The sequence below is a fragment of the Falco naumanni genome, chromosome 3, assembly GCF_017639655.2.
Source record: "Falco naumanni isolate bFalNau1 chromosome 3, bFalNau1.pat, whole genome shotgun sequence".
Classification (NCBI taxonomy): Eukaryota; Metazoa; Chordata; class Aves; order Falconiformes; family Falconidae; genus Falco; species Falco naumanni.
The window spans coordinates 105,496,870-105,509,274 of NC_054056.1; the positions used below are offsets into that span (position 1 = coordinate 105,496,870).

At 40.8% G+C, this 12,405-nt stretch overlaps 1 long non-coding RNA gene across 1 annotated transcript; it reads left to right on the top strand.

Annotated features, from left to right (window-relative positions):
- The first annotated feature begins 8,225 nt into the window (after positions 1 to 8,225).
- Positions 8,226 to 12,405, top strand: LOC121085840. The gene is made up of 3 exons (XR_005827208.1): positions 8,226 to 8,244; positions 8,986 to 9,199; positions 9,828 to 12,405. It is a non-coding gene; the product is annotated as an uncharacterized LOC121085840 (long non-coding RNA).

A 12,405-nucleotide genomic window follows, 5' to 3' on the forward strand; every position in this document is an offset into this window, starting at 1 on the left:
ATGAAATATTTATATCTACCTGTCCTACCTCTTTGTTTCTTTCCTCTATCTTCACTGTGTGATCAGCTCAAAATTTTGAATTCTTCAGGGCATTGTTTTATAACTGACTTGCACGCTGTTCAAAAAAAAAAAAAAAAAAGAAACCAGAGCAAAGTTAACTAGAAATTAAATAATGCCTTGCATAGCTAAATAAGCTATGAAAATCATTCTGTTGAAAACTTTCCTTTCTACATTCCTACATTCCTACAACTTTCTTTCCTGGAGCAAGGTAGTGAAGACTCTAAAGCAACCTGTTCTCTCCAAATGCCAGCATAGTATATCAATGTTATATAACTAATCTGCTCTGCCAACTTCCCCTATCAAGGTATTCTTTTTTTAAGGACCAGGTAGCTTTATTTAACATTTACATTTTAATTTCAATGTTTCATTAGTATCAAGGTAGCAACAGATCCAGAGTTAGTTCACTGTGGTGTGAAGCTTCCTTGGACCTCAGTCTGTAAGTTGCACATGACATTGGACCTCTGCAGCTACATGCCACCTTGGTAAAGGACAATAGCAGCTCTCCATCCTCTAGTGTCATTCTTCTCTGTTATCTCCAAACCCCATCGTATACAGAAGAAATAGCCATCTTATTCTGCTGTCCAGTAGGCAGAGAAAACACCAGCTGAGGTTTCTTTTGAAAAGAAATATAACTTCTCTCACCTAAATTGAGCTGTCTGTAATGTGGATGTCTACACCTGAGCAAGTTACCTAAGCTGCTTTCATAGGCATTGGAAAGAAACTGGCAACTACAGAATGTGAGATTCGTCTTTTTCAGACGTCCATCTGAATCACTAATGCCTGGGTTTCCTCACTGATTGTAAAGGAAATTAATATGGCTAGTTCAGATAAACTCTCTATTGGAAATGTTTACAGTGAGACAACAAGGAACTGCTCAATACAACAAGGTTTTCCTGCTTTAACAAGAAAATGTAAGTCATACATGTTAAAAATGAAATTCTGAATCGTTATTGGATTCAGAACATGTCAGGTTGCCTTTTACTACTGAGACCTCGGTTATGTTATTTCTGAGTTATAGCAACATCCACAAAATCAGAGCCAAGTCTTCAATTCCCTTACTGTATGCAATAACTACTGACTGATTTCATTAGATTGGCCACTCTGAAGAGATTAAAGTTGTCTGCAGAAGCCAAATCCTAGCAGTGTTTGCCGAGAATTCACTAATAGGTTTAGAATAAAATAAAAAGTACATCACAGGTGAAGTTAAACCACTCAGGGTGATTTGGATAAATTAAATACTTGGAGTTCTCAGTCACCCTAGTGTTTTGTAAATAAAATGACTCAGATTTATGGCTCTGGAAATACATCAAGCCTAAAGTTTACACATTGAAGAATGCAATATTTAAATTATTCTAAAAAATTAAAAAATTACATTTCTCTCAAGCATTAAGACATGGCTTAAAAATTAGGGGCTATAATACTGGATGGCACAGTCTGAAGAATTACTGTGTTTCTGTCTAGGGAAAATACTGATTAAAATCTACACCAAAATGTGCAAAGTGTTCCATCCCAGCACTCTGTGAGTTGTTAATGTCGTGATCTTCCTGAAAAACCTCCTTCTGGTGACCTTCTTCCTCACTTCCAAAAAGAAAAAAGTACAGGGGATAACTATTAACCTGGTCACTCTTACAGTGAGGACGTTGGTTAACTTCGGTCATTTACTTCCAAGGTAATGATTATACTGTCAGTGAGGGAACTTTTCCTTTTAAAGTCATCCTGAACTCCCACTTCTTCAGGATGAGGCATGCAAGTATCTCTTGAAAAACAAACCTGAGAATCAAGTTTAGTTAAGAAGCTTTGGTCTCGATGCCAAAAAATTTCCCCTCCAAAATCAAGAAGTGTTTAGAACTCAGTGGGCAATGGTCATTGCCATAATTTCCAAAGGAAATGACAATGTACACACATTGCAGTTTGTTACCAGTAGCATATCTGTACAGCAGGCTTCAGGTTTTAGTTAACAGGTATAATTAAAGTAAACACTGCAGTACTAAGAGTCAGTACGGTCTACTAGAAACCTGAGTTTTAGCCTAGACTGCCCCACTGATCTGCCATCCTGATGGATTCACTTCATCCCGCTTCCTACTCTTTGTTTCTTTCACCTGTGAATGCTATGGCAGGAAAGGGCTAAAGAACCTGCTGGCTGAATTCACCCACATCTTGGGTTGCTGGTGGCCATGTACTTTCCTTGGGAATTGGTAAGGAACGCTCTATAAGATAAACAAATTATTCTAGTAGAAGCAGTCTTCTCTCTGCCCTTTCTGAGATGGTGGGTAGCAGCTGCTACCTGACATGTGGCAGGGACACCTCTGGGCATGGGAGGGGTACAGGCTATGGGGCATGGCCATGAAAGCCACTAGAAGTCAGGTGGCCCACCTGGCTTCAGCTCTGCCTTATTCTGTGTCTCTTGTCTGGACTCCTGTGGTATAAAGAGGTGGTGGTTCATGAACAAAAGATATCACAACTGCTGAACCTTCCTTGTAGAAAATATGTTTTACTCCAGTCCCAGGGAGCTTGAACTGATTCCTGTGACACACATGGACCAGACATACCTGTACCTCCAATTACGTGTGTGTGGTGCCTAAGCTGAATTCTGTACTCAGTCACACAAATCATACTGATTTCCAGGTATTGATATTAACACATGAACAAATTTGTAATGAAGGGATATATTGGAGAGGATATCCTTGAAGACAGATGCAAAAGTTCAGAACTTGCCTCTCTACAAGGAAATGTCAGACAAAGACTATTTAGGCTCAGTACAAAGGGCTAATTTAGCTCCAAGAAGCCAGTAGTCCAATGTATCTTCAGTAGAACTGATAAGAAAAATCGGATCTCCATTCACAGGAAATCCCGGCATTTCAAAATTAATACTATGCTCTTAGTATAAAGGAGACACAGTTTCAAGCCCTGCAAAATAAATTTTTTTTAAAAAAATTTCTTTCCAGCCTGCAATAGTTTCTTGAAAATACCACCAAAACACATTGAAGAAATAAAAACTTTTCATTTATAACACCTGTAATGCTTATATATATATATTTTAAATGTAATATATGGTTTTATATAATATATATAATATATAATATGTGCAGTTATATGTTTATTTTAAGAGAAATGTGTAAACATAATTAACTTAAAAATTCTAAGGTTAACAGTAACATTGAAGGAAACTGTTTTGGAGGTGCTGAAGTCCAATGAAAAAGTAGAAAGTACTCTTTTCACTTGTTTCTCATTTTGCTTTTATCAAAATCAATAGGCTTCTGTGACTTTTTTTTTTTTTTTTAAAGAGTCAGCTGTTACGTTGAGAACATTTTGTTCAGCTCTGGACTTGAAACCTCCTTTTCTTGGCTGACAATTTTTTCCTAGGAGCGCCAGACCCCTTTTGCCTGGCTTCTCTGTGCAGATACGACACTGGACAAACATTAACTCATTATTTTTGCCTATCTCTTGCTCCATCACAAGTGTTGAAAAGGTAAAGGACACTTTTTCCTTCAGCACAATGCATCTGGCAGGTCACCATCCTCGACAGAAGTATCAAGCCAACTTTTACCACTGCAAAGCAAATTCACAGTCAACGCTTTCTGCTAAGCTGACTAGAGAAATTCTGTGCAGCTACACTGAACTGACAATAATAGCCAGTTTAATCTTTTTCAGTAGTTGCCTGAAAACATCAACAGAAGAGAGGTCAGTTTAGATATACAGGGAGAAAGAAACCGCAAATGCAATCTGTGACTCTCGAAAGAGGTTGTTTTGTCGTTACTTGAAACAAACATTTAAACCTCAGGATTACAAAATTTTCACTGTTTGATAAACACATGCAGCACCTTCACCAGAGGCATATTTTTCTTTCCTCTCATTTAATACATGACAAAAATTTACACACACATGTGTGTATGTGCACATGCTCTATCTCATACATTGTAAAAGTGTGTGGGTATAGCCGTATACCCACATATACCCATAAACAGAGGTTTCTGAAGCTTCGTGCACGCACACACATACACACCCCTTTCCTTCTCTTTTTGATCATGGTTACAGAAGGAGTAGATGGTGACAAATGATTAATAAAAGGCCAAATTCAGAGAATTTTCATTTACTGCCCAGAAAAAATTCACTTTCTTTATAGCTTCAAATGATTTTATCTGAATTAAAAATGCTTCCCTTAAAAACATTTCAATAGAAAAATTAGGCAGGATGGTTTTAAAATAGAGCTTAGCTGGTCCAAGTGGTGGTCTGTGGGATACTTGGTCTCCTGCCCGTGACTGGAGTAGTGCCTTAGTGCTGCCCAGCACCAGCCCACAGATTAGCCAAAGCACGGCCACTGACCGCTTCCATAACCATCACAATGGGTCTGCAAAGTGCAAAAGCTGGACAGCCCTTTGTCCAGCTTTGAACAGATGTGATTTTGCAAGTCATGTAAAATGACACGAAAAACCCTCATGAGGAAGAAAGGCACAACACTGGCTTTTATGAGAACATGATCAAGCCCCAGATAGCCTTAGAAGAGATCCAATGCATAAACCATAAACTACTGTTAAATATTATGGAAGAACTGACAGGTCCTTGATTGGGAAGCTTTAGAGTCAGGTCTGGTAATGGAACTGTGCTTTCATTATTATGGCTCATAATGTTCTAACAGTGTTCCTAAACCTGGAGAAGATCAATTGCTATGCCCTTCACATAGTCTTATTTCATTAATAAGCATGGACGCTAAAATCTTGGCCCAGATAATGGCAGATAGATTAACTGAAGTACTCCCACACCTAGCAGCTTTTAGACCAAGTGGGATTTGTATGTGGGAGTTAGGCTGAGCAGACTATTTAGCCTTGTGCATTACAAAAAGTGTTAGAAAAAGCCAGATTTAACAGGGCAAATGAAGAGCGGGGTGGGGTGGGGGGGTGGGGGGAAGGCATTTAGCTATGTGCAATGGCTTTCTTCATCATGGCATTAAAAGTAAAAACAAAAACTTTGGAAGACAATTTGTTGCCTAAATTAAAACTTTTTATGCCTCCCTGCTAGGTAATGCTTAAAGGATGTAATTCATTCTCCTCATTCAATGAAGACTGGGAAAATAAGGCAAAGTTGTCACTTAGTACAGTTTGATTGGATGATCGTTTTTTTAACAGCCCCATGTATTGAGTCTGGCATCAAAGAAGCATGAAGAGTCACAAAGTTTTGATGCCCTTTGGATTTGAATTCCTTGAGAAAACAATGCTGGAATTTATGAATGAGGAGTTGTGAGGCCAGTGTGGCCGTAAGACTTAAAGTATTAGGGTGTCTACTTAGCCACAGGCATTAACATACTTCTGTGCTCCTTAACAGGCTCTTGGAAAAGCAAAAGGAAAAATTTCAGGACACACAGATGCATATTATTATGATGTGTAACACAGGAGTATCTATAGAATCAAGACCCATGTCTATTCAAGTCCAATAGTCCTGTATGACACACACTGAGAGAGAGTCCCTGCTCCAATGAGGTCACTTTCTAACTAGAGAACACAGCTGACAGAAAGGGAGTAGGCAATGGAGGGACTTAGTTACCCAAACCCTTCAACCCATCAGCATCAAAGCTGAAGTTAAAACCCAAGTCCTAAGTCCCAAGCTGAGTCTGCAATATCACCTAGATACTCACAGGTTCATGCTCACATTCTGGGCATCACGGGGACATCACTACCTCATCTCCTAGTTTTTCTTCCAAATATGTAGATCTGTCACAATCAGTTTTTACAGGTGTGTACAGTTACTACAGGCTGCAAGCAGGGATATTGAGAGGAGTGGCTGATACACCTGAGGGCTATGGTGCCAGAGGGACCTTGGCAGACTGGAGCAGTGGGCTGACAAGAACCTCATGGAGTTTAACAAAGGGAAGTGCAAAGTCCTCCACATGAGGAAGAACAACTCCATGTACCAATAAGTTTTTGCTAAGTTGCATGAAGCAAGCACTCGATTTTAATGGCAAAGCAAGAAGCAATCTGAACAAAAGTAACTCTTGGTGCAAAGGTTTATTAACAGGTATGGTAACTAGTAGCGTTTGAATTACTCCAGCATCTCTTTGAGTATACCAAGAGCTGGGCACAGCCACTGGTAGAGAGCAGTTTATGGAAAATATTACATTCTACTCCTGAATGAGTTCCCAGCACTGAAAAGACATCTTGCTCTGGAGGTGTGAGTTCATGTAGTACCAGGAAAGTAGACAAGGCTTGGTTACACTTGCTGAACACTCAAACCGTCCTCTTCCCATCTTGAAATACTACTAGGGCCGCATGCTAGAACAAGGCCTGTAGGGCAGATGCAACACACAGAGCTGGTACAACATGACAGCTTAGAGCTTTCAGTAAATCCTTAATTCTCACATTAGTAAGTGAAAAAGTTTGCAAAAGCATTTCAATTTTATTAAATTCCAGTTAGAACTGAAAAGGGATTTTTTATTATTATTATTATTATTATTATTGTTATTATTATTATTGTACATCTCAAATAGAGTTATAAGTGTTTAATGGCAGTGATTACATAAAGCAAAATGCTAGAAGTTAAATCCAAGTGAAATGTTTAAACCCAAAGTTATTTTTTACTTTGAGTTAAATATTTTTCATTAAACTTTAGCAACAAAGAAATGAATGGGAGTAGCAGTAAAAAAAAACACCAAAACAGCAGCACTAAATGCAAAACAGAAATTCTGAGCTCTGCTTCCGTATGCTTTGATTTTGTTGAGTTTAGAAGAAATGTGCAGTCCATACAATGCAAAGTTATTGTCTGGAAGATCCTAATGGTAGAGGAAGGCAAGAGACCTTGCCTGTGGCTCATGGCCTGCCCAGCTGGGGATCTAACCCCAAGCACTGCTAAACCTCTGTCTAGGGCAGAGAGAAATTACAAATAAAACAATCTCCAAAGTTGTTTGCTCAGGCTGGACAATCCCAACTGAGAGCACATCTGGCAAGGACTTGTGAGAAATATCAGCTTCATTTGCCCTCTGTGGGTGCACCCACGCTGGCACCATAGCATGGATCTGAGCCTAATCTCAAGTTCTGACTCTTCTCCTGCTCTGTTTGTGTGTAAGAGTACACTCCATGTGGATGTAAGCCAAGGTCTAGAGCGCAGTAGAGCAAGAGCCAAGAGGAAGAGCCTAGCAGGACTGATGAGAGTGGGCAGCAGCACACCAGGAGAGACCTTCTCCTCAGCTGTTCTCAAATGCCACAGTGAGGGCTCTGGGCCTGGGCTGTAGGGTCAGAAGCAGTGGCTGGGAAGACTGGCCAAAAGTGAATTTCACCTTTGTAGTGGATGTACTCTTTTCCCTTATACTGCAAAATAGGTGTGGTTTTGTTGATACCAGTCACATGTGCAAGGACAAGAAGGTAATTGCAAACATTTAGTGTGGACTTAGAAGGGCGGGTCATGCTTGACTGACCTGATTGCCTCCAGTGATGAAAAGTCTTATTTTGATGAAAAGAGAGCAGTAGATAAAGTATACTTGATTTCACTAAGACTTCCGATCCATCTCTACAGTGCTGTCATCTGGAAGCTGAGGATTTATGGATGTCATGAAAGCTGCCTGGACTGTCTGTCTCAAAGGCTACTTACTAACCAATGTCTTGGCAACCAGCTGTTGGCCAGTAACAAAGCGTATCAATGATCTGGATAGTAAGGCAAAATGAATCCTCAGCTATTTTGATGATGTAGGAAATTAGGAGTGGTTGGTGCACTAAAAGGCAGAGCCTCACTGAGGATGGTCCTTAATAAACTTGAAGATAGGACTAACAAAAAATGTTGTGAATATCAAGAGAGAATATTTTCACGTCCTGCATTTGGCTCGGACAACCTCAAGCATCAGTATGCTGGCTGTCTGAAAGAAGCTTAGTGAAAAGGACAAGTAGACACAAAACTAAGTATGAGCCAACAGGAAATTCCCTGCAAATAAGGCAAACACATTCTGGACAACGCTAGGAGGAATGCGTCCAGCAGATCGAATCATAATCCTTCTCTGCACACCTGGAATACTGTATCCCACTATGGATGCCTCCCACCCACAAGTTCAAGAGAAATATGCAGAAACTGTAGCTGATTCAGGAGAGAGCCATCAAAATGGTCCAGGAGATGAATAACCAAGTACAATACATTCAGAGAACTGGCCTTGTTTTATCTTATGAAGAGGAGGCTATGGAGTGAATAGTCATACATACAAGTTGAAAGGTAACAAAAAGGTAACAAAAATAATGTAGCCAAACTCTTCTCAGTAGTGGCAGATGGTATAATGATGGGCAAAGTTCACAAGATGCAGCTAGGGAGGTTCAGATCGGACATAAGGAAAAGCTTTTCTAATAGGGTAGTGGTAGAGCAGGTACCCAGAGATGAAAATCACCATCCTTGGGAATTTTCAGAACTTGACTAGACAAAGCCACAGCTGACAGCAGGTGTTGGCAGTAGTCCTGTATGAGGGGAAGGCTGGTTCCAATGAACTCCAATCAGTTTCTCTGTGATTCTTTAAAACCTATTATAAGCAGCAATTAATTTTGTTCTGTAACAATTACTAATAAAGAAAACCCACTGATTGGTGACTTTGTATTGCTATTTATAGAAAATGTAATTACCATGTTTATTTAGCTTTCTTTTGTCTAATCATCACTTAAACTATTTATTTTGCTGTGCACATACTTCCAGTTCAATTGATAAGTGTATATGACTATATTTAGCAAAGGCTGTGACTGTGTTAACAGCCTCATCCACTTGACATGGCTGCCTTTCATATGAGACGGCATATCATGGTTCTGATGAGTCAATGTCATTGAAGATATTCCTGTTCAAATTACTGACATTTCACATGGTTATTTTATGAGCCTTCATCTCTTCCCATAAACTGTCATGCACAGCTATTGTTTTCATATGTATTACGAGCACACATGGTAGCCCCCATTTCAACAGAAATCTCATTAGCAGGGAACAAAACAGGCTATGAAAATATAAAGTGGGAGAGGAAATAGAAAAGAAAAGAGACAAACCCATACATACAGCTGTCTGCTAGCACTCCCTGATGTCTGCTGATTCCCAGTAAAGAGCTCCCTCTCCTCAAGACCATGTAACCGCTGATGATGCTGATGTGAAGTAACTGCTGTAATTCTCCCCTGAGCTGGCTTTCCATCAGCAGAGGGTGAGTTTTTGTGTAGAGTCTGGTACAAGCATAAAACAGTTTGGGATTCTCTGGGAGGCAAAGAGTAAAACTCATTATAAAGTTTGAGGCATTGACTTGAGTGCTGAAGCACTTATTAACGACCTGATTCAGATCTAAAGAAACTCTCCAACAAAGGAGCCTCTTCTGCCAGTGAAGCACAATTTGAGACTCATAGCTTGTATACACAGGGAAAATTACCAGCATCATTATGCCGGTATAATTATACTAGCTTAGCTACGCCAATAAAATTCTCCCTCTATGGTCACTGCTGTCCCAATATAAAAATACTTCTTTCCTATGGAGCTCATCAGAACATAATTTAAATGAGGACATTTATCGCGAGATAAGAAGGGCATGGGAAGTTTAACTGGCAGGGTATACTGGGGCAACTATACCAGTATAGTTAGCCATTTCCATATAGGCAGCTTTCAGTTGTTCACAGGAGTGTGAGATTGTGTCTTCTTGATGAAAGCTCTGGGTTTAAGTGTTTTCACATTGCTTCATCTACTGAAGTCAGAATAAATAATTATAAAAGAGAATCAGCTCAGTAATAGGATCTGATAAGCATATATCTCTGCTCAGCAAATTGCTGTGCTTGCCTCATTAGGATTAACCACCCTGCAGACAAAGAAGCCAAGTCACAGCTTCTGAGGATGCAGCGCCAGATGGAAGTTCCTATTCAAAAAATCTCAGGAGATGTCAGGCATCTGTTATTGAAGAATGTTATGGGTAAAACCTTAAGAACCACCCCTAATAGGGGGCAAACAGATGCTGGTAAAGCTTTTGTGAGGGTCTCATGAAGAAATTCCAGAAGTTAACATTTTTCAGCTGAGCTGTTCCATCTCAAAAATATGCACTACGTAGACCCATAGCCTGACAAAAAACCCTTTACCTGGATCTTCGTGAGAAAAGCCATCAGAGTCTTGCCATTAAATCTTTGTTGGCTCAACTACCCTGTGGTTAGTCACGGAGTCTCACAGCTCTTTACGATCAATCATGTGAAGAATTTTATTAGGAACTGAGAAATACTCCTGCAATGTGTGAAAGCAATGAGCAGGAAGGACACCCTACCACCGGGCTTTCCCCTACAGCTTTTACAGAAACAACTCCAATACAAGACTGATGGACTCAGAACATCCATCATTCTCTGATTTCTGCCCTGTGCTGACTGGAACAATTTCAGACAGGGACTTGTGAGAAGTGTCAACTTCATTTGCCCTCTGTGCATGCACCTACACAGGCAGCATAGCATAGATTTGAGTCTGATCTCAAGTTCTGGTTCCTCTGTTGAGTATACACTCAGGTATGGACTTAAGCCAAGGTCTAGAGTGCAGTAGAGCAAGAGCCAAGAGGAAGAGCCCAGCAGGACTGAGCAGAGTGGGCAGCAGTGCACCAGGAGATACCTTCTCTTTGGGTCTTCTCGGGTACCACAGTGAGGGGTCTGAGCCTGGGCAGCAGCAGGGCTAGCATCCAGCTAAGCAGCAGGGAAAGGAGCAGCCCATGGGATCGAGTATATTTAAATCCACTCTTAGGTTAATCCTTTGTGTAAGACACACCCTGTGAGAAATAAAAGAATGAAACCCAAGGCACTGGATGTGCTACCAAAAAACATCTCCTGCTTTTGTAAAGTGGTATGCTTGGTCTCCAAACTGTATGTTTGATGGACCGTGCTCAGAGGCCTGGCTGACTAAGAAAGAAACACTCAGATTTACTGGTCTGAATTTAAGAAAATGGTATCACACTTTCTTCAGCATTACCAGTGTAGGACCTGGTCCACAGAAGTGACAATCTGCTTCCCAGAAGATGCCCACAGAGGGCAGCCCAACTCTCAGGACATGCTAAATTCCTCACCAGATGAGGTATCCCTACTCTCTTTGGCAATTCATGATCCAATACTCCTGTGTTCAGGATTGCTCAGCCACTAGATGTCTCTGCGTACTACAGGGCAAAGCAGAGAAGATGAACTTCAAGCCAAAGCCAAATCCAAAGAAAAAAAAAAGCTGGAGAGCAAACTGCATGGAAGCCTCCCTATTTGTGGTCAGATCTCTGCCTAGGTGATGGAGCAATGGAATGCTTTTCACTTGCTGACAGACTGTAGTTGTGAGCATACCTCAAGGAACGTGCTAGTTGCATGCTCTGGCTTGAATTGAGCTGGAACTTGGGAATATCTGCAGAAGAAGAGGAAAGAAAAATCCTTTCCTAAATTTCTGAAGAGGTAGATGTGCACTCAAGCTTCTCTAAACTAACTAGTTTCATCATCCCAGAATGGAAGGAAATTCTACAGCAAAGGCTTTTATCTACACTTTCTGTTGGATAGGTCATAAAAGGACAGCAAGTGTTCCCTCAGACCCTTTCCCTGTGTTAGTTCTGCTATGTGTACTTGCATACACTGTTATTTTCTAACAGTATTCTTGTGTTCAGGACTTGTATTTAGCTCATCAGCACTTTGGGGCATGTGAGGTCAAGAGCCATAAAAATAGGTTGTGCAAATCTGATGGGGTCTGCAACAAATGCCAGCCTGTGACCTGACCGCAGAGGCAGAAATCAATAGATGAGGAATGTGTCTGAGTGGCTGCAGGAATTTTTTATCTTTTGCCTGACAAACAAGCTCTTTGGCATGAGAGCAAGGCCTGTGCACCACACAAGTGCTGGGGACCCAGCACACAAACACACAAACTTAGAGGGGAAAAATCAAAACATCAAAACTCTTTTTGTCTCCCTGAAACACAAACATTGTACTACAGACCAAGCTTCACAAGTTGCTGACATCAGAGCCCAGCTGGCAAGCTGTGCTAAAGCAGAGACCGAACAGCTACAGTACCCAGATGCAACTATGGATGTCAGCTTGGAAATGCTCTTTCAAAGGACTTAATTTTTAGAAGATGAGGGCAAGGCAGATGTGTCAAACTGGGTGCCCATGGAAGGAAAACAACATAAATCACACTTTTGACAGGCTTACCCATGAGGTCTCTACCCCATTCCCATTTCATTTTCCAAATCCCGGCTTGCTTGTAAGCAAGCAAGGCAGCACACAACGGGGCCTGATCTGTAAACAGCAATGCACTGTATCTGCAAACAGAAGCTCTCTGGTGGTATTAGGACCACCACACCATTTCATAGGAAGCTTTACGTGTGTCAGTGAAGGGATTAAAGCGTCAAATAAGAAGCTGGTACATTAAAGGAGA